General features: G+C 47.8%; 1 protein-coding gene and 1 pseudogene across 1 annotated transcript in view; one reads left to right on the plus strand and one right to left on the minus strand.

Moving 5' to 3' along the window:
- Positions 1-8,540: 8,540 nt before the first annotated feature.
- Positions 8,541-10,577, minus strand: LOC140420427 (josephin-2 pseudogene; annotated as a pseudogene).
- Positions 10,578-19,914: 9,337 nt separating this feature from the next.
- LOC140420429 (uncharacterized) overlaps positions 19,915-20,753 on the plus strand; it is a 131,573-nt gene continuing 130,734 nt past the window's right edge. Inside the window, exon 1 of the mRNA XM_072504434.1 lies at positions 19,915-20,198. The gene's annotated coding sequence lies outside the window, so the exon portion shown is untranslated. The remainder of the gene's footprint in view (positions 20,199-20,753) is intronic.

A 20,753-nucleotide genomic window follows, 5' to 3' on the forward strand; every position in this document is an offset into this window, starting at 1 on the left:
CTGAAGAAACATCAGCGGGTTCACACTGGGGAGAGGCCGTTCCCGTGCTCTCAGTGTGAGAAGGGATTCACTCAGTTATCCAGCCTGAAGAAACACCAGCGAGTTCACACTGGGGAGAAGCCGATCACCCCGCGGTGAGGGAAGGGAACGCTTGATTCATCGCACCTGCTGAGACACCAACAAGTTCACAAGTGATTACAGGGGTTGGATTCTGCTGTTATTGTATCTGCTTCAATTACATCCAGGACTGAATTTTGTTCATTCTGACAGTTGGCCAATGGGGATGGTCGCAGGGTTTCTTTCTGCTGGACTGGCCGGTCTCACGGCTTTGCCTCCGGTGGGCTGACGCTCTTTGAGCCTTGTTGCAAATTCCTTGTTTCAAATTTCACAAGGATCAGAGTGAAGGGGTGTTTGGAAGTGAGCCGAAAATTAGTTTGCATTTCTGTTTGGATCCTCCCAAATTATACCACATTGCCATGACGATGGGCCCTGGTGGTTACATGCTTTTGTTTAATTTATCTGAGTTTTCTTCTGTGAGAAACACCATCAGGGTATGAGGGGCAGGTTGTCTGAGGGGGACTGGGAAACCACATTAAATGGTATGATGGGAGTCAGGCAATGGGATATCTGCTGGGGGGGGGGGAGGGGAGGGGGGGTCAGTTAGTTCAGTTGTCTGGATGGCTGGTTCACGATGTGGAGTGACTCCAATAGCAGGGGTTCAACTGTCGTACTGGCTGAGGTTATCCATGAAGGGTCCACCTTCTCAACATTGTCCCTCGCACGAGGCCCTCTCTCCCTCTATTTCACTTTCTCCCTCCCCCTTGCCGGAACTTTGGCGCCTCTCATTTCTCATATATACACCAACTATAGATTCCTTTTGGGAACTGAAATCCAACAGGAAAAGTGATACAACCGTTGCGAACAAGGAAAGTTAAATAGTAGTAAGCCTGAGGATTGGGAACTTGTTTTAGAATTCAGCAAAGGAGGATCAAGAAACTGATAAAGAGAAAATAGAATATGAGAGCAAACTGGTGAGAAACATAAAAACTGACTGGAAAAGCTGCTATAGGAATGTGAAGAGGAAAAGAGAGGGTGCAGAGGAGATTTACAAGAATGGTATCAGGGATGAGGGACTTCAGTGAGTTGGAGAGACTGGAGCATCTGAATTTTCTCTTTTTAGATCAAACAGGAATTAGGGTTGGGAATGGGGCCAATGGGCCCATTGAGTCCATGCTGGCTCTCTGTAGATCGAACCATCGCCTTGTTCTATCCCTGTCATTTTATTTCCCTCAGGTCCCCATCCAATTTCCTTTTGGAAACATTCCATCATCTCTGCTTCTACCCCCATCGTAGGGAATGGGCTCCAGATGTTTACCAATTTCTTTAAATGCAAACGGGTTTCAGAGAGCACAGAAGAAGGCCATTCTACCCATCATTCCCATTAATCCCAGTACCCTGAAAGTTTATACTTCTTTCCAGAGTGTGTCCAGTTCCATTTTGAAAGCTCTCGTTGAATTTACTTCCTGCACAATTGTCAGGCTGTGAATCTCAAATCACAATAACTCGTTCTGTTTTAAATTAAATAATTTCACAATATCCTATGTTTGGTTTCTCACAAGGTATTTGAAATGGAGTGAAAGGCATGGTTGTTACACAAAACTACGACTCAATCTTTATTAATGATCATTGTGAGTGGGCCGAGTATGATATGTCCAAGTCTGGTGACTATTTCTAAAATGAAATTACATTTCTATAGCACCTTTCATGACCACAGGATCTCCTCACACATTTTACATCCAGTGAAGTGCTTTTGAAGTGTAGTCACTGCTGTCATGTGGGGAACGATTAGGTATGCCTTAGTAATAAAATTTAATTTTAAAATAATCTTCATCCATAAGTAACAAGGTCAAGGAAGCCATGTTAAACTCTAGCATGAGTGGACTTCTAATTAAAAATGAATACTTTGGGTGGGTCACCAAGGGGTGAGGGGAGGCTCTGGGGGTGGCAACTACATGGGCACCACCATGCCAACCCCTGGATCATGTGTTCCCATTCCAGAGCCAACCCTTGTCCCTGCCCATCTGCCCCAACGACCACCGATAACCTCAACGACTGCTGAGGCCTCTGGCTGTGTGGCTGAAGGCTATTGCTGATAGGGAATTGGCAATTGTGAGCCCTTAAAGTGAGCCCTTCACAGATGCCAAGAGGATTCCCGTGGGTGGGCAGGCCTTGTAGCATGTGGGAGTCATTGCCTAGCATTGCAATCAAACCTTGATGCCTGGACATTGCGCCTGAACACTGCAGGAGACAAGAGCATACACGCAGCATCTGCACACCCAGGGGATCGGACAGAGCCTCAGGGACGTCCACGGCCAGAGGGTGGGTGGGTGCCACGTCAGGTGGGGGGGGGGGGTGGGATGCCTGGAGAGATGGGCAAAGGGACCAGGGGTCAGCCCGCATTGCTGAAGAAAGTGAGAGAGGCATCATAATGTTTGTGCAGAGATATTTATTGTGCTGTACATTATCCCACTCCTGGTGGCGTGGTGCCCCCTCCCCCACACCCACGCCCTGTACCCTCGGTGATCCTCGACGTGCCTGGCCCTCCTAACTCTAGCAACTCCTAACACTATGTCTGGCCGTGACCAACATTGACGAAGCTGCACAGGCGTGACTGACACTCATTCACGTGTCTATCTGAAACCGCGCACCAGGGAATGAACGCAGGTGGACCATTCTGGTTGAAGCCACGCTAACGTCAGTTTCAGCGGGAGCATTGCGGAAGTGGCTGCTGGGAGGTAAGTCAACCTTTAAAAGCACTTGTCTTTGCAGGGGCAGGCCAGTCGATTTCGGCGGGAGTGGAGCTGGCTGGTTAGTCAATTTCAGCAGGAGCTGAGAATTTTTCTTTTTTTTTAAATTAGTTTTTTAGGCGGGAACAGGAAGTCGACCCGCGGACGTCTGGGAAGACCCTCACCAATAAATTCTGGTGGAGAGGAAACCCGAGACACTACACGTGTAGTGTCTCCCACCCGCCCTCCTCCTCTAACCTAATAATAAAACCCATTGGTCTGAGGTAAGTACCATATTTTATTATATTATTATTATTTTTTATAAAAATTTAATTTAGTTGTTAGCCAGATCTTGGTAGAAAGTTAGAGGAATGGCAGGGAAGGGAGTGCAATGTTCCTCCTGCAGGATGTTTGAGGTGAGGGATGCAGTTTGTGTCCCTGCTGATTTTACCTGCAGGAAGTGCTGCCATCTCCAGCTCCTCCAAGACCGAGTTAGGGAACTGGAGCTGGAGTTGGAAGAACTTCGGATCACTTGGGAGGCAGAAGGGGTCATAGATAGCAGCTTCAGGGAATTAGTTACACCAAAGATTGGAGATAGGTGGGTAACTGTAAGAGGGACTGGGAAAAAGCAGTCAGTGCAGGGATCCCCTGCGGTCGTTCCCCTGAGAAACAAGTATACCGCTTTGGATACTTGTGGGGGGGGGGGGGGGGGGACTTACCAGGGGTAAGCCATGGGGTACGCGCCTCTGGCACGGAGTCTGTCGCTGTTGCTCAGAAGGGAAGGGGGGAGAGGAGCAGAGCATTAGTAATTGGGGACTCTATAGTCAGGGGCACAGGTAGGAGATTTTGTGGGAGCGTGAGAGACTCACGTTTGGTATGTTGCCTCCCAGGTACAAGGGTACGTGATGTCTCGGATCGTGTTTTCTGGGTCCTTAGGGGGGAGGGGGAGCAGCCCCAAGTCGTGGTCCACATTGGCACTAACGACATAGGTAGGAAAGGGGACAAGGATGTCAGGCAGGCTTTCAGGGAGCTAGGATGGAAGCTCAGAACTAGAACAAACAGAGTTGTTATCTCTGGGTTGTTGCACGTGCCACGTGATAGTGAGATGAGGAATAGGGAGAGAGAGCATTTAAACACGTGGCTACAGGGATGGTGCAGGCGGGAGGGATTCAGATTTCTGGATAACTGGGGCTCTTTCTGGGGAAGGTGGGACCGCTACAGACAGGATGGTCTACATCTGAACCTGAGGGGCACAAATATCCTGGGGGGGAGATTTATTAGTGCTCTTTGGGGGGGTTTAAACTAATGCAGCAGGGGCATGGGAACCTGGATTGTAGTTTTAGGGTAAGGGAGAATGAGCGTATAGAGGTCAGGAGCACAGATTTGACGTCGCAGGAGGGGGCCAGTGTTCAGGTAGGTGGTTTGAAGTGTGTCTACTTCAATGCCAGGAGTATACAAAACAAGGTAGGGGAACTGGCAGCATGGGTTGGTACCTGGGACTTCGATGTTGTGGCCATTTCGGAGACATGGATAGAGCAGGGACAGGGATGGATGTTGCAGGTTCCAGGGTTTAGGTGTTTTAGTAAGCTCAGAGAAGGAGGCAAAAGAGGGGGAGGTGTGGCGCTGCTAGTCAAGAGCAGTATTACGGTGGCGGAGAGGATGCTAGATGGGGACTCTTCTTCCGAGGTAGTATTGGCTGAAGTTAGAAACAGGAAAGGAGAGGTCACCCTGTTGGGAGTTTTTTATAGGCCTCCTAATAGTTCTAGGGATGTAGAGGAAAGGATGGCGAAGATGATTCTGGATATGAGCGAAAGTAACAGGGTAGTTATTATGGGAGACTTTAACTTTCCAAATATTGACTGGAAAAGATATAGTTCGAGTACAATAGATGGGTCGTTTTTTGTACAGTGTGTGCAGGAGGGTTTCCTGAAACAATATGTTGACAGGCCAACAAGAGGCGAGGCCACGTTGGATTTGGTTTTGGGTAATGAACCAGGCCAGGTGTTGGATTTGGAGGTAGGAGAGCACTTTGGGGACAGTGACCACAATTCGGTGACGTTTACGTTAATGATGGAAAGGGATAAGTATACACCGCAGGGCAAGAGTTATAGCTGGGGGAAGGGCAATTATGATGCGATTAGACGTGACTTGGGGGGGATAAGGTGGAGAAGTAGGCTGCAAGTGTTGGGCACACTGGATAAGTGGGGCTTGTTCAAGGATCAGCTACTGCGTGTTCTTGATAAGTATGTACCGGTCAGACAGGGAGGAAGGCGTCGAGCGGGGGAACCGTGGTTTACCAAGGAAGTGGAATCTCTTGTTAAGAGGAAGAAGGAGGCCTATGTGAAGATGAGGTGTGAAGTTTCAGTTGGGGCGATGGATAGTTACAAGGTAGCGAGGAAGGATCTAAAGAGAGAGCTAAGACGAGCAAGGAGGGGACATGAGAAGTATTTGGCGGGAAGGATCAAGGAAAACCCAAAAGCTTTCTATAGGTATGTCAGGAATAAGCGAATGACTAGGGAAAGAGTAGGACCAGTCAAGGACAGGGATGGGAAATTGTGTGTGGAGTCTGAAGAGATAGGCGAGATACTAAATGAATATTTTTCGTCAGTATTCACTCAGGAAAAAGATAATGTTGTGGAGGAGAATGCTGAGCCCCAGGCTAATAGAATAGATGGCATTGAGGTACGTAGGGAAGAGGTGTTGGCAATTCTGGACAGGCTGAAAATAGATAAGTCCCCGGGGCCTGATGGGATTTATCCTAGGATTCTCTGGGAGGCCAGGGAAGAGATTGCTGGACCTTTGGCTTTGATTTTTATGTCATCATTGGCTACAGGAGTAGTGCCAGAGGACTGGAGGACAGCAAATGTGGTCCCTTTGTTCAAAAAGGGGAGCAGAGACAACCCCGGCAACTATAGACCGGTGAGCCTCACGTCTGTAGTGGGTAAAGTCTTGGAGGGGATTATAAGAGACAAGGTTTATATTCATCTAGATAGGAATAATATGATCAGGGATAGTCAGCATGGCTTTGTGAAGGGTAGGTCATGCCTCACAAACCTTATTGAGTTCTTTGAGAAGGTGACTGAACAGGTAGACGAGGGTAGAGCAGTTGATGTGGTGTATATGGATTTCAGCAAAGCGTTTTATAAGGTTCCCCACGGTAGGCTATTGCAGAAAATACGGAGGCTGGGGACTGAGGGTGATTTAGAGATGTGGATCAGAAATTGGCTAGCTGAAAGAAGACAGAGGGTGGTGGTTGATGGGAAATGTTCAGAATGGAGTAGTCACAAGTGGAGTACCACAAGGATCTGTTCTGGGGCCGTTGCTGTTTGTCATTTTTATCAATGACCTAGAGGAAGGCGCAGAAGGGTGGGTGAGTAAATTTGCAGGCGATACTAAAGTCGGTGGTGTTGTCGATAGTGTGGAAGGAAGTAGCAGGTTACAGAGGGATATAGATAAGCTGCAGAGCTGGGCTGAGAGGTGGCAAATGGAGTTTAATGTAGAGAAGTGTGAGGTGATTCACTTTGGAAGGAATAACAGGAATGCAGAATATTTGGCTAATGGTAAAGTTCTTGAAAGTGTGGATGAGCAGAAGGATCTAGGTGTCCATGTACATAGATCCCTGAAAGTTGCCACCCAGGTTGATAGGGTTGTGAAGAAGGCCTATGGAGTGTTGGCCTTTATTGGTAGAGGGATTGAGTTCCGGAGTCGGGAGGTCATGTTGCAGCTGTACAGAGCTCTGGTACGGCCGCATTTGGAGTATTGCGTACAGTTCTGGTCACCGCATTATAGGAAGGACGTGGAGGCTTTGGAGCAGGTGCAGAGGAGATTTACCAGGATGTTGCCTGGTATGGAGGGAAAATCTTATGAGGAAAGGCTGATGGACTTGAGGTTGTTTTCGTTGGAGAGAAGGTTAAGAGGAGACTTAATAGAGGCATACAAAATGATCAGGGGGTTGGAAAGGGTGGACAGTGAGAGCCTTCTCCCGCGGATGGATATGGCTGGCACGAGGGGACATAACTTTAAACTGAGGGGTAATAGATATAGGACAGAGGTCAGAGGTAGGTTCTTTACGCAAAGAGTAGTGAGGCCGTGGAATGCCCTACCTGCTACAGTAGTGAACTCGCCAACATTGAGGGCATTTAAAAGTTTATTGGATAAACATATGGATGATAATGGCATAGTGTAGGTTAGATGGCTTTTGTTTCGGTGCAACATCGTAGGCCGAAGGGCCTGTACTGCACTGTATTGTTCTATGTTCTATGTAACGTGACTGACGGATTCGAAGCCGCGGAGATGGGCCAACGTTCACTCGAGCGTCTGGTTGAAGCTGCACAGGTTGTTGAAGCCATGCAAGTGGGCCAATGCTCACTCGAGTGTCTAGTTGAAGCCGCATAGTTCACTGCATTTTCTTTCCCTTTGTCTATTTGTTAGATTTCTTTCTCCATCGCATCAGAAAATAAATAAATAAATATTGCCAAATTCAAAAAGAAAGAATGTTCCGGGTTCTGATTGAGGAGCCGTGAGCTCCATCACAGGGTTCACAGCGGAACATCAATCTCAGTCAATGCAGAAAGATGGTTGGGACCCACACCTTACGGCTGGGGGACAGGAAAGCTGGTGGATGGGTCAGAAGAAGGATAGAGAACAAAAGGGGTAATAATTCTGAGCAGCCTATATTTAGTGAATAATTAGACAAAAGAATGAGACAATCCAGTCCAGCCGGTGGCTGCAGTTTGCAGCAACACAGTTGGGCAGATAGGGTGGGGCCGCCCCAGTGGATAAAACACAATCACCAATCGCCCTTGGACCGAGGATACTGAGCCTCATCTCCCTGTGGCCAGAACCAATAGATATTGAGAATTGAAGGAAAAGGAGAGACATTTAGTAAACCCACAGGGTAAGACTAATCCTGAAGGAACACAAATTTGCTGAGGAAAGGCAATGGTGTCACTTTACCTGCCTGAAGACACAGGAAACTGAGCGATAAAATGAAACCATTCAGCTGGACAGCTGGAAACGAAATACAGGCTTGTGTCTCAAAGGAAAACTCCGTCTGTGAAAAAGCATTTTTGCAAACTTTAAACCAAGGCCTTTCAGAGCAAGTAGATAAGGACAAGTACAGCTCCTCCTGCGATTACCAAGGGGTAGGCTGCCCTAAACATTACAGTCATATATTCTCCCCTCCCTTGTTCTGGCGAGTTAGCAACAGTTATAGTTTAAAATTTAACATTTGAATTTACTGTTCCATTTGAGATGCGAATAAGAGGTTTTTTATTGTGTTTAGTTCTAAAAAAATGTTTACAATTAGTTTGGATAGGAAACTAAACTTCATCTAATGTGAAACTCTGATTTAAATAAAATTCCAACCTCTTGGATTTAAGAGATAGGTTTGAAAGTAAGTAACCCATGTTTAGGTCAGTCTGTTCCAAAACAAAGATAAGACAAGTTTGGCAGCAATCCAATTTTAACTCCCCAGTACATTTGGGTGATAAAAAATATTGAGAGTGAGTTTTTAAAAATATATTTTTTAATTCTCTTTTCTTACATTTTCTCCCAAATTTACACCCAACAATAATCAATAACAAATATGTCAATCCCCATATCAATAACAACGATCCCATCCTCCCACCAAACCCCAAACATTAGCTTGCATGTTCACATAAACAAATAAAAAGGAATCAGGAATCACCCATAGTCGCCATTAACACACACAGCCCCCCCTCCCCCAACCCTCCCACCCACCCACCCGCCCCAACTAATGTTCGATGTTATCCAGTTCTTGAAAGTGCATAATGAATAATGCTCATGAATTGTAGAACCCCTCCATCCTTCCCCTCAGTTCAAACTTAATCTTCTCAAGAGTCAAGAATTCCAACAGGTCCCCCCGCCACGCCAGGGCACAGGGTGGAGAGGCTGCTCTTCAACCCATCAGGATCTGTCTTCGGGTGATCAACGAGGCGAAGGCTACAACATCTGCCTCCGCACCCGTTTCCAACCCTGGCTGGTCCGACACCCGAATATGGTTGGAGTTCTGTAAACATCTTCCATGACCAAAAGGGGGAAGTGTTGGAGGGCATTTTGTGAAACTGGACTATGATATAAATTATAGGTGGCCCTGTAACTACATCTGTGCTCCCATATTACTTTTAAATAGTTCTGATGAAACAAAAGGTACTCATTGGCTTAGATGCCTGTTTAGAAGAGGCAATTTGTAGAAATAGATAGTGTATACACAATGCTGTTAACATCAGAAAAGACACAAAATGGCTGTTAGCTATTTTGTGATATAAAATGGCTGAACAAGCCACATTTTCTGTAAACTGTCTCATGAGACCCAAGCGTGGGTATGTATAGAGAGTGTCCCAACAGCCACTGATAACAGCTTCACAGAACAAGACTTGCAATGTATCCTTGATAAGCTCAAGGTCTAAGGCTGTAGACAGGGCACATTAGTTAGTTTTGAATGACTTCTGTATGAAGTTAGGGGGCGGGTAAGACAACACCCACTTTAACCATATATGTGATAATTGGGTATGCCAGGAAAATTGATTGACTGCATGTAAAAAGTGTGACGTGAATATAGTTGATTGATTGTATGTAAATGAGAAAACAACTAATTCCGCCCCTTGAATCTGTATATTAACCCATGTGAGCTTTAGCTCAAGTGAGAGAAGGTGCTGTCACAGTCTGTGGAGTCTGAGACCTTCCCTCCCAGAATTCTGACATAATAAACTGCTTTTTTTACTTATACTCAGGTCATTGTGTGAATATTTTCACCCCTAACATTGTAATTCTTTTATTTAATGATGTGATATTCCCAATGAGAGAGTGACCTCGAGGAATTGAGCTGAGGTCCAACTGTACCATCAAGCAACATTGCATAATATTATGTATTAAAACCCCATTCCTGTTTGTTTCAGTCTGGTCAAGGAACTTAAACTATGTGACGATGGAGAAATATAGGAAATGATAGAGGCAATGATTCAATAACAGTCCTGCTGATATTGTCTCTTTAAACATTTCAAGTTCTTTTTTAAATACATTTAGAGTTTCCAATTATTTTTTCCACCTCCCCAGCGCGCTGGCTTCATCCGTCACAGCTGGAGGTCTGAGTCAGCCCGCCATCGGCGGCGAGACCTTCCCCCCTCACCGCTCCCGCTGTCCGATCTCCCGCGTCTCGCGTTCAGGGAGCGAGCAGCCAGCTTCCGTCCTCCTCCACCTCCCTCGGCACCACCAGCAGCAGCTCACAGGGATCCTGGGCAATCTGGTCCTGCAGGAACTTCCTCAGTTCCTCCTCATTCCCGATTGGAACCGGGGCCTTTAGCTTGGAGTCCAGGTTGTAGTAGGCCCCGTTGATTTGCCTGACTGCCACCCAGTGCTTGCGCTGGATGGGGAGCGAGACAAAGCCCAGCGTCATGTTGGAGAGAATGTTGAGGATGAAGCCATGGACCCGGCTCAGCACCAAGCTGCTGAGCGACTTGCGTTTATCCCACCAAATCGCAGCGAGACCTTGAGTTAGCAAGGCGGCCATGAGAACGTTGACAACATAGTTCCCGGTTCCTAACAAACTGCGATGTGGATTCACCAGAGAGTCGGGAGCCAGCTGGCCGCTCAGCCCGTCCAGCTGCTGCTGGGTGAAGAGCGGCTGCTGCAGGAGGTTGTTGAGGGCGTGGAGGGCGCAGAGCTCTAGGCGCTGCCGCTCGTGGTACAGCGGACGCGGGGGGCTCCGACATCCCCACACCCGGGGGGGGGGCTCCGACATCCCCACACCCGGATGGGGGGGCTCCGACATCCCCACACCCGGGGGGGGGGCTCCGACATCCCCACACCCGGGGGGGGGCTCCGACATCGCCACACCCAGGGGAGGCTCCGACATCCCCACACCCGGGGGCGGGCTCCGACATCCCCACACCCAGAGAGAGAGGGCAGGCCGCTGGGTGAGTCACCGCCAACCCCGAGGATGCGTCATTCCCGCCCAGGCCCGGACAGAGAGCCCTTTTTGCATTTTTTAACGACTTATTATTTTTCTTTTTCTTTCTTCAATCTAAAAACAAAAAATTTCTTCAAAAAAAAGTTTTTTTGAATATTCCTCAAAACGTCCCCCGGGACCGGACTTCCGACTTCTTAAAAAAAACACACTCTAGGCGGGAGCCACCCGGTGTGGAACATCTCCACTACATTGCGCCCTGGCTTCGGGCCTGCCGCCTCATCCTCAGTTTGGCTCCGCCCCCGTTGCTCCAAATGCGTGCGTCCCGGGCCCGACACCTCAGCTCCGGCCGCCAGACACTCGCGTGGGGTTCGTCGCCGGTTCTCAAGCCGGCCCGGCTGGACGCCCGGGACAGCCCCAAAGGCCGCCGAAAATCGGGGGGGGGGGGGAGCAAAGAAACGGGGAAACCCCCGAAATCGGCATAGACAGTGGCCACCGGCAGGAGCTCCTCGAGGACAGAGACTTGGACTCTTTCCACAGTCAGTCCCCTGGAACACTCTCACTCGGGTGTGTGTGTCTCGGTGCTTTTCCAGTCACACTGATGTTTAAAATCTTTTGATGCCGACAGATCGGGCAAACATTTCTCCTTCTAGATTCAAAGGCCGATGATACTCAGATCCCAAGGTATCGAGTGACTCTGTAAGACCGAGACGTGACAATTGAGATTTCTCTCTGTAATTCCTCCTCTTGTAATATCTGTAAAAGGAGTTTACAAAAGTCAACACTCAGTACAGGATAGAAATTCAGAACAGAGAATTCTAGTTTCTGTGGAAAATTCCTTCCCCTCATTCCCCAATACCTCATCTCCAATACCTAGTCTCCAGGGAGGGGACTCGGAGGGATGGAGCCGAGTTTCCAGGGAGCGGACTCGGAGGGGCAGGGTATCGGAGCAGTGACTGTAGGAAGGATGAGCTATCTGACCACTGCACCCTGGTGCAGGAAGCCATTCAAGCAGGGGGAGGAAGTGGTAGTTGTCGGGGATTCTATAATTAGGTGAACTGCTAGCGTCCTTTGGAAGCAGGACCAAGAGTCCCACATGGTGTGTTGCCTGCCCGGTGCCAGGGTGAGGGGCATCTCCAACCGGCTTGAAAGGATATTGGAGAGGGAGGGGAGGATCCAGTTGCTGTGGTCCACGTTGGGACAAACAACATCAGCAAGACTCGGAAAGAGGATCTGTTTGGGGAAAATCAGGAACTAGGAACAAAATTAAAGAACAGGCCCTAAAAGGATATAATCTCTGGATTATTACACGAGCCACGTGCAAATTTGGCACAGGGATGAGAAAATTAGGGAAGTAAACACGTGGCTAAAGGAGTGGTGTGAGAAAGAGGAAATTCCATTTCATGGGGCACTGGCATCAATGTTGGGACAGGAGGGATCTGTACCGTTGGGACGGTCTCCACCTGAACCGATCTGGGACTAGGATCCTCACGGAAAGGACAGATAGGGAGGTCACTGTGGTGATACACCACTGTACTTCCCTAGTATTGTATATAGTTATATAATAGTTGTGTGTAACGTGGCCCTGTAATCCTGTGTATGGTACTGTGTATTGTACTGTAGCTCTGTAGAGGTTCGGTCACCTGTATGTAACCTGACCTGGCCACAGAGAGCTCCGCCTTAGCCACTCCCCCGGGAGTTCAGTATAAGACCAACTTCTGTGACCAGGACCCATTTTGTCTGGGGTCGTCTGTGTCAGGTAAGCTTCCTATGTAGTGTATTAAAGCCTTAGTTAAAGTCTCACATGTCTTTGTGGTTCTTGACACTTAGTGCATCAAGCATTTCATGGGGCACTGGCATCAATATTGGGACAGGAGGGATCTGTACCGTTGGGATGGTCTCCACCTGAACCGATCTGGGACCAGTGTCCTCACGGAAAGGATAGATAGGGAGGTCACAAAGACTTTAAACTAACAAATGGAGGGGGAGGGGAAGGCCTCAGGGGTACTCAATACAGTTCCAAAAACAAGTAGCAGGATGGTCTGGACTGGGTACCAAATACACCGGTTATAAAGTTTACAGGAGGGACAGAGAATATGGCAGAGGGGGTGGAGTAGCCTTACTGATTAGAAATACTATCACCTCAATGGTGAGGATTGGATTTGTTTATTGTCACGTGTATCGAGATACAGTGAAAAGTATTGTTCTGTGTACAGTTCAGACTGATCATTCCATACATGAGAACAATACATAGGGCAAACATCAATACACAAGGCGCCTTCTCCTCCTCCAAAATAGCCCCGTAAACCACCAATACTACCCCTTCCCCAGTCCCCCTGTCGTCAGCACCTCCTCCAGCAATGTGGAAGCTGGCTCTACTGGGAAGCTCTGTATCTCCTTTCTGGCAAAGTCTCGAACCTGCATATATCTAAATATTTCCCCCTGCTCCAGCCCATACTTCGCTCTCAGCTCCTTCAATCCCGCAAAACGACCCCCAAGAAATAAATCTTTTAGTGTCCTAATTCCTTTCCAATCCCATCTCCTAAAATTTCCAATCCCATTTCCCTGGCTCAAATCTATGGTTATCCTCTCCTTTCTTAAGGAGAAAGTCAACATAGCTTTATTACAGGAAACTCATCTGGATGATAAGGAACACTTTAAATTGAGGCGGGATTGGGTGGGGCAGGTTTTTTCATCTCCTTTTCATCAAGTAGCAGGGATGTGGCAATCCTTATTAATCAAAATACCCCTTTGAAGGTTGAAACCTGCACCAAGGACAAAGGAGGTAGATAGGTGATCATTAGAGATTCGGTGCATGGAGATGTTGCTTCAATAATGAATGTTTATGGATCCCCGAATTACTCCCTGGAGTTCATTCCTAAGGCCATTGTGCATTTTGCAGAGTTAGCTTCAACTAACTCTTTTGTGGTTGGTGACTTCAACTGTCCCTTAAATCCGCTGGTAGATAAGCTCCTGGTTACCAGGACCCCCCAACCCCCTTCCACCACCCCCCCCCCCCCCCCCCCCCCCCCCCACCCCCACCCCGCAAGCCAGGGCATTGGCCTTTACTTGTGAGGAGGTGGGTTATGTGGATGTTTGGAGAACTTTGCACCAGAGGGGCAGAGATTTTACCTTCTTTCCAGCCCCACATCAATGTCATACTAGAATCAACAACATTTTTATGTCAAGGACGATCCTACACCTGGTGTCCTCTTGCACCGTTGTGACCATCGATTGTGGACCATCCCACTGTTTCTCTGGAATTCTACTCGAAAGTTCACCCCCAGGTCGAGAATGTGGAGGTTTGCTGCCTCTCTGATAAGAGATACTTAATTTACTAAGCATTTTAAGAACGAGTTGGAGTTCTTCCTTTGGATTAACTCAACCCCTGGTATTCCCCCTCCATTTTATGGGAGACATGTAAAGTTTATGCTCGGATGCTGAAGAACCAGCAACGTCTGGGGGTTTGTTTCACGAAGGTCGAGCAGAATTATGAGGAGATCTCGAATAAGCTATTGCTGAAGGAGGTTAATGTGGCAAGAGTGGCTTTGGACTCCCTATTGATGCAGCAGGTCGAGAAAGGTTTGCGAGGCAGACGTTGTACGAGTTTGGGAATAAACCAATCAAATACTTGACCTGTTTGACAAAGAAAAAGGCTGACATTGGAACAATTCCCTCTGTGCGGCTTGGGGGAGAGAAAAGGGTTGTGAGGACAGAGGAGATAAACAGGGATTTGGGGAATTCTATGCAGGATTATAAAGTCTCTGAAGTCTGGTGAAGTGTTGCTGGATATGGAGCATTTATTCTCTTCCCTGAAGCTTACGGAGGCCTCAGAAAGCCAGTGTGAGCCTCTTAATGCTCCCCTTTCTAGGGAAGAGGTCTCAAAGGCCATGAAGGAGCTGCAACTGGGTAAAGCACCAGGAGCGGATGGCTGTGGGTGTGATTTTTATAGGGGGCTTGAGGATTTGTTGTTGGACCCATTGATGGGTATGTATTGTCACTCTTTTGACTCAGGTATGCTGCCATCGACTCTTCGGGAGGCTAATATCTCTTTGATTCTGAATGACCCAGAAAGTGTGCCTCTTATTGGCCAATATCTCTTTTGAATCTTGACTTCAAATTACGATCTAAAGTTTTAGCGAGAAGGCTAGAGGACATCCTTCCAACAATCGTACGGGGGAGGGGGGAACCTGGGTTTATAAGGGTTTTCCAGTAACAATGTTGGACGGTTGCTGAATGTGATTCAGGCTTTTCAGAAATACACAGTGGATGGGCTGGTGATCTCCTTCGATGCAGAGAAAGCTTTTGCTCAAGTCGAATTGTCTGGTGCATACGGTTCGAGGCTTCGGAATGGGTGAGGATTATATCGAGTGGATTCAATTGTTAGATTAAAGGTAAAGTCGCCAAGGTCCCAAATGACCATAGGCTGCTTTCCCCTTTTAAGGGGTAGAGCTGACTGGTGGTGATTTAACCTGAGGATCAACACACCTCAGGAAGAGACAAGGTTGAGAAGGTGGTGCCTTCATGAATAACCTCAGCCGGGAATTGAAGCCTCGCTCTGCATCACAAACCAGCTGTCCAAACAACTGAGCTAAACCGGCCCCTGTTATATTACAGGCTGGTCAGGGGCAGGGCTCATGGATGGTTTATAGTTGTCGTATTTGAGCTTGAGAGAGAGTCTCGACAAATAAATGTGTCAAGCTGAGGGAGCAAAGGATGTCAATGTCTTTAAGAGAGAGAGAGAGAGCTGGCCAAGCTTTCCGGAGTCTCCACCCTCCCTGGATTCACTTCCCTTCAGTTGCTGCAAGTCACAAATTGAAGGTCAGAATGAGAAAAGAAATGGAAAGGGGGAGAAAAGAAAGTGTTTTACTCACAGATGTTGGAGACAGGGAGAGGTTTCTAGTCTAATTTTGCTGTTTTTCAGTTAAAAGTGCAGTGTGTAGATTAGTGTATGATTGGCTGAAGCTGCCCCACCCTAATTGCTGAGAGGCAGTTATCTGGTAGTCACCTGAGGCCCGTTTAGGGGCACAAAGGGACACATTGTATTCTTCTCTTTGAAGTTTAAGTAGTGTGAGTCATCCTGAAGTCTGTATAAAAGACAGACAGAAAGCGCACTCAGTAAGCGCTGCGCAAGTCAAGGAGACACAGTCTGAGTGAGTGAGACACATCCAGAGTGGGAATTTGGAACTTGGTAATTTGGTGCAGTGAGGTAATTCGGTACAGAGTGGGAGAAGGTGCTTTTTCCCTCCTGTTTTGTTCTCTCTCTTTCTTCTGGCCTGTAACTTTTAATCAGCAGGGAGAGAACCTGAGAGCACCTGAGACCCTCAGAAGGTAAGTTAGTGATTTTTCCTCATTTTTACTTTTATTACCTTTTCAAATTGTGTGTGGGGGGACGGGGACACGGGGGGGGGGGACTGAAGTGACATCATAGAAAAGCTGTGACCTGATTGGCTGGTTGGGAATCTACACTAAATTAAAAAAATTAACCATTGGTAAACTAATTAAACATAATTACTTAATTATAATTTAGAGGGGTATCTAAGCCAGAGATCGGAGAGTACCGTATTTAGCTTTCACATTTATAGTAGAAATCTAGTGCTAGGAAACATATAGTTAACAGTAACTTTTTAAAACACTTTTAAATTTAATTTACTAATTAATTGATGCAATGTCAATTAGAGGGGTGCAGTGCTCTGACTGTGAGATGTGGCAGGTCCGGGAGGCTTCCAGTGTCCCAGATGGCTTCATCTGCAGAAAGTGCACCCAACTGGAGCTCCTCACAGACTGCATGGTTCGGTTGGAGCAGCAGTTGGATGCATTTAGGAGCATGCAGGTGGCGGAAAGTGTCAAAGATAGCATTTATATAAATGTGGTCACACCCAAGGTGCAGGCAGAGAAATGGGTGACCACCAGAAAGGGCAGGCAGTCACTGCAGGAATCCCTTGTGATTGTCCCCCTCTTGAACAGGTATACCCCTTTGGATACTGTCGGGGGGGGGGGGATAGCCTATCAGGGGAAAACAGCAGCAGCCAGAGCAGTGGCACCACGGCTGGCTCTGATGTTCAGGAGCGAGGGTCAAAGCGCAGAAGAGCAATAGTCATAGGGGACTCTATAGTCAGGGGCACAGATAGGCGCTTCTGTGGACGTGAAAGAGACTCCAGGATGGTATGTTGCCTCCCTGATGCCAGGGTCCAGGATGTCTCCGAACGGGTAGAGGGCATCCTGAAGGGGGAGGGCAAACAGGCAGATGTCGTTGTACATATTGATACTAACGACATAGGCAGGAAGGGGCATGAGGTCCTGCAGCAGGAGTTCAGGGAGCTAGGCAGAAAGTTAAGACAGGACCTCTAGTGTTGTAATCTCGGGATTACTCCCTGTGCCACGTGCCAGTGAGGTTAGAAATAGGATGATAGAGCAGCTAAACAGCTGGTGTAGGAGGGAGGGTTTCTATTATCTGGACCACTGGAAGCTCTTCCGGGGCAGGTGTGACCTGTATAAGGACGGGTTGCATCTAAACTGGAGAGGCATAAATATCCTGGCCGCAAGGTTTGCTAGTGTCACACGGGAGGGTTTAAACTAGTATGGCAGGGGGGTGGGCACGGGAGCAATATGTCAGAAGGTGAGAGCATTGAGGGAGAACTAGGGAATAGGGATAGTATGGCTCTGAGGCAGAGCAGACAGGGTGAAGTTGCTGAACACAGCGGGTCTGGTGGCCTGAACTGCATATGTTTTAATGCAAGAAGTATTACGGGTAAGGCAGATGAACTTAGAGCTTGGATTAGTACTTGGAACTATGATGTTGTTGCCATTACAGAGACCTGGTTGAGGGAAGGGCAGGATTGGCAGCTAAACGTTCCAGGATTTAGATGTTTCAGGCGGGATAAAGGGGGATGTAAAAGGGTGGCGGAGTTGCGCTTCTGGTTATGGAGAATATCACAGCTGTACTACGGGAGGACACCACAGAGGGCAGTGAGGCTATATGGGTAGAGATCAGGAATAAGAAGGGTGCAGTCACAATGTTGGGGGTTTACTACAGGCCTCCCAACAGCCAGCGGGAGATAGAGGAGCAGATAGGTAGACAGATTTTGGAAAAGAGTACAAACAACAGGGTTGTTGTGATGGGAGACTTAAACTTCCCCAATATTGACTGGGACTCACTTAGTGCCAGGGGCTTAGACAGGGCAGAGTTTGTAAGGAGCATCCAGGAGGGCTTCTTAAAACAATATGTAGACAGTCCAACTGTCTTCAGGTGATGTCCCGGAGGACTGGAGAATAGCCAATGTTGTTCCTCTGTTTAAGAAGGGTAGCAAGGATAATCCAGGGAACTACAGGCCGGTGAGCCTTGCGTCAGTGGTAGGGAAATTACTGGAGAGAATTCTTCAAGACAGGATCTATTCCCATTTGGAAGCAAATGGACGTATTAGTGAGAGGCAGCATGGTTTTGTGAAAGGGAGGTCGTGTCTCACTAACTTGATAGAGTTTTTCAAGGAGGCCACAAAGATGATTGATGCAGGTAGGACAGTGGATGTTGTCTATATGGACGTCAGTAAGGCCTTTGACAAGGTCCCTCATGGTAGACTAGTACAAAAGGTGAAGTCACACGGGATCAGGGGTGAGCTGGCAAGGTGGATACAGAACTGGCTAGGTCATAGAAGGCAGAGAGTAGCAATGGAAGGACGCTTTTCTAATTGGAGGGCTGTGACTAGTGGTGTTCCGCAGGGATCAGTGCTGGGACCTTTGCTCTTTGTAGTATATATAAATGATTTGGAGGAAAATGTAACTGGTCTGATTAGTAAGTTTGCAGACGACACAAAGGTTGGTGGAATTGCGGATAGCGATGAGGACTGTCAGAGGATACAGCAGGATTTAGATTGTTTGGAGACTTGGGCGGAGAGATGGCAGATGGAGTTTAATCCGGACAAATGTGAGGTAATGCATTTTGGAAGGTCTAATGCAGGTAGGGAATATACAGTGAATGGTAGAACCCTCAAGAGTATTGAAAGTCAGAGAGGTCCCAGGGCAACACGGTAGCATTGTGGATAGCACAATTGCTTCACAGCTCCAGGGTCCCAGGTTCAATTCCGGCTTGGGTCACTGTCTGTGCGGAGTCTGCACATCCTCCCCGTGTGTGCGTGGGTTTCATCCGGGTGCTCCGGTTTCCTCCCACAGTCCAAAGATGTGCAGGTTAGGTGGATTGGCCATGATGAATTGCCCTTAGTGTCCAAAATTGCCCTTAGTGTTGGGCGGGGTTACTGGGTTATGGGAATAGGGTGGAGGTGTTGACCTTGGGTGGGGTGCTCTTTCCAAGAGCCGGTGCAGACCTGATGGGCCGAATGGCCTCCTTCACTGTAAATTTGATGAAAGTATCTCGGTGTACAGGTCCACAGGTCACTGAAAGGGGCAACACGGGTGGAGAAGGTAGTCAAGAAGGCATATGGCATGCTTGCCTTCATTGGCCGGGGCATTGAGTATAAGAATTGGCAAGTCATGTTGCAGCTGTATAGAACCTTAGTTTGGCCACATTTGGACTATAGTGTTCAATTCTGGTTGCCACACGACCAGAAGGATGTGGAGGCTTTAGAGAGGGTGCAGAAGAGATTTACCTGGTATGGAGGGCATTATCTATGAGGAGCGGTTGAATAAACTCGGTTTGTTCTCACTGGTACGACGGAGGTTGAGGGGCGACCTGATGGAGGTCTACAAAATTATGAGGAGCATAGACAGAGTGGATAGTCAGAGGATTTTCCCCAGGGTAGAGGGGTCAATTACTAAGGGGCATAGGTTTAAGGTGCGAGGGGCAAGGATTAGAGTAGATGTACGAGGCAAGTTTTTTACACAGAAGGTAGTGGGTGCCTGGAACTCGCTACCGGAGGAGGTGGTGGAAGCAGGGACGATAGTGACATTTAAGGGGCATCTTTACAAATACATGAATAGGATGGGAATGGAGGGATACGGACCCAGGAAGTGTAGAAGATTGTAGTTTAGTCGGGCAGCATGGTCGGAACGGGCTTGGAGGGCCGAAAGGCCTGTTCACGTGCTGTACTTTGTTTGAGTCTGTGTGAAGCTCAATTGCCATTTCCACAAAACCCGCGGTGATTGGCTGGAGGACCAGAGTTCTTCCGGTCCTCCAACTCTTCCCATTGGTCAATGCCTCAGCAGACAGGTCAGGGGTGAACCTTCCCTCGCACATGCGCATTCTCTCCTCACCCTCGGACATGCTCAAGTTCCGGTCCGGGGGGGAAATCACCGAGAGGCTTCTTGTTCTGGCCGGAGCAGTCAGCCGGTTGCCTGGAAACCTTGTCTCGAGGAGGGGGAAACAATGAGTGAGGCGGAGGAAGGTTGTTGACCAATGGGAAGAGTTGATAAACCGCAAGGACTCTCTTCCCCATCCAATCAGCTCCCCCGTTGTCTGAACACGGAAGCTGGACACTGAGGAAACCTGGGGCTTCACACAGACTGAAAACCTCCTCCTGTCTCCAACATCTGTGAGTAAAACACTTACTTTTTTCCCCCTTTCCATTTCTTTTCTCATTCTGACCTTCAATTGGTCACTTGCAGCAACTGAAGGGAAAGGAAGTGAATCCAGGGTGGGTGCAGACTCTGGAAAGCTTGGCCCAGGTCTCTCTCTCTCTTAAAGACATTGACAGCGTTTGCTCCCTCAGCATGACACATTTATTTGTCTGGCTGAAAGGATGTTCACAATTAAAGGGCTGGTTTATCCAGGAGCTGGCTGACATTCAAGGAGATAGTAAATTAATACCAGACAGAGACATGTCTCGTGCTGTTATATGGTACACATTAGATATATTATTTATGGTTCTGCAATAAAGTACAATCCAGTCATCTCTTCCCTTGGAGGGTGATTCATCTCTGGATTTCTCTTCCACATGGACCAGTGGGGTGTGGGGTCATTGAATATATTCACGGATGAGCCGGACAGATTTTTAATAAATTGTTATGTTTTACATCATTTTTAAAGAATGAATGCAACAGAGTAACAGGAAAAAATGGTGGCAAATGGGCACAGAATGGAACAAGAG

The sequence above is a fragment of the Scyliorhinus torazame genome, chromosome 5 (assembly GCF_047496885.1).
Source record: "Scyliorhinus torazame isolate Kashiwa2021f chromosome 5, sScyTor2.1, whole genome shotgun sequence".
In the NCBI taxonomy this organism is placed as follows: Eukaryota; Metazoa; Chordata; class Chondrichthyes; order Carcharhiniformes; family Scyliorhinidae; genus Scyliorhinus; species Scyliorhinus torazame.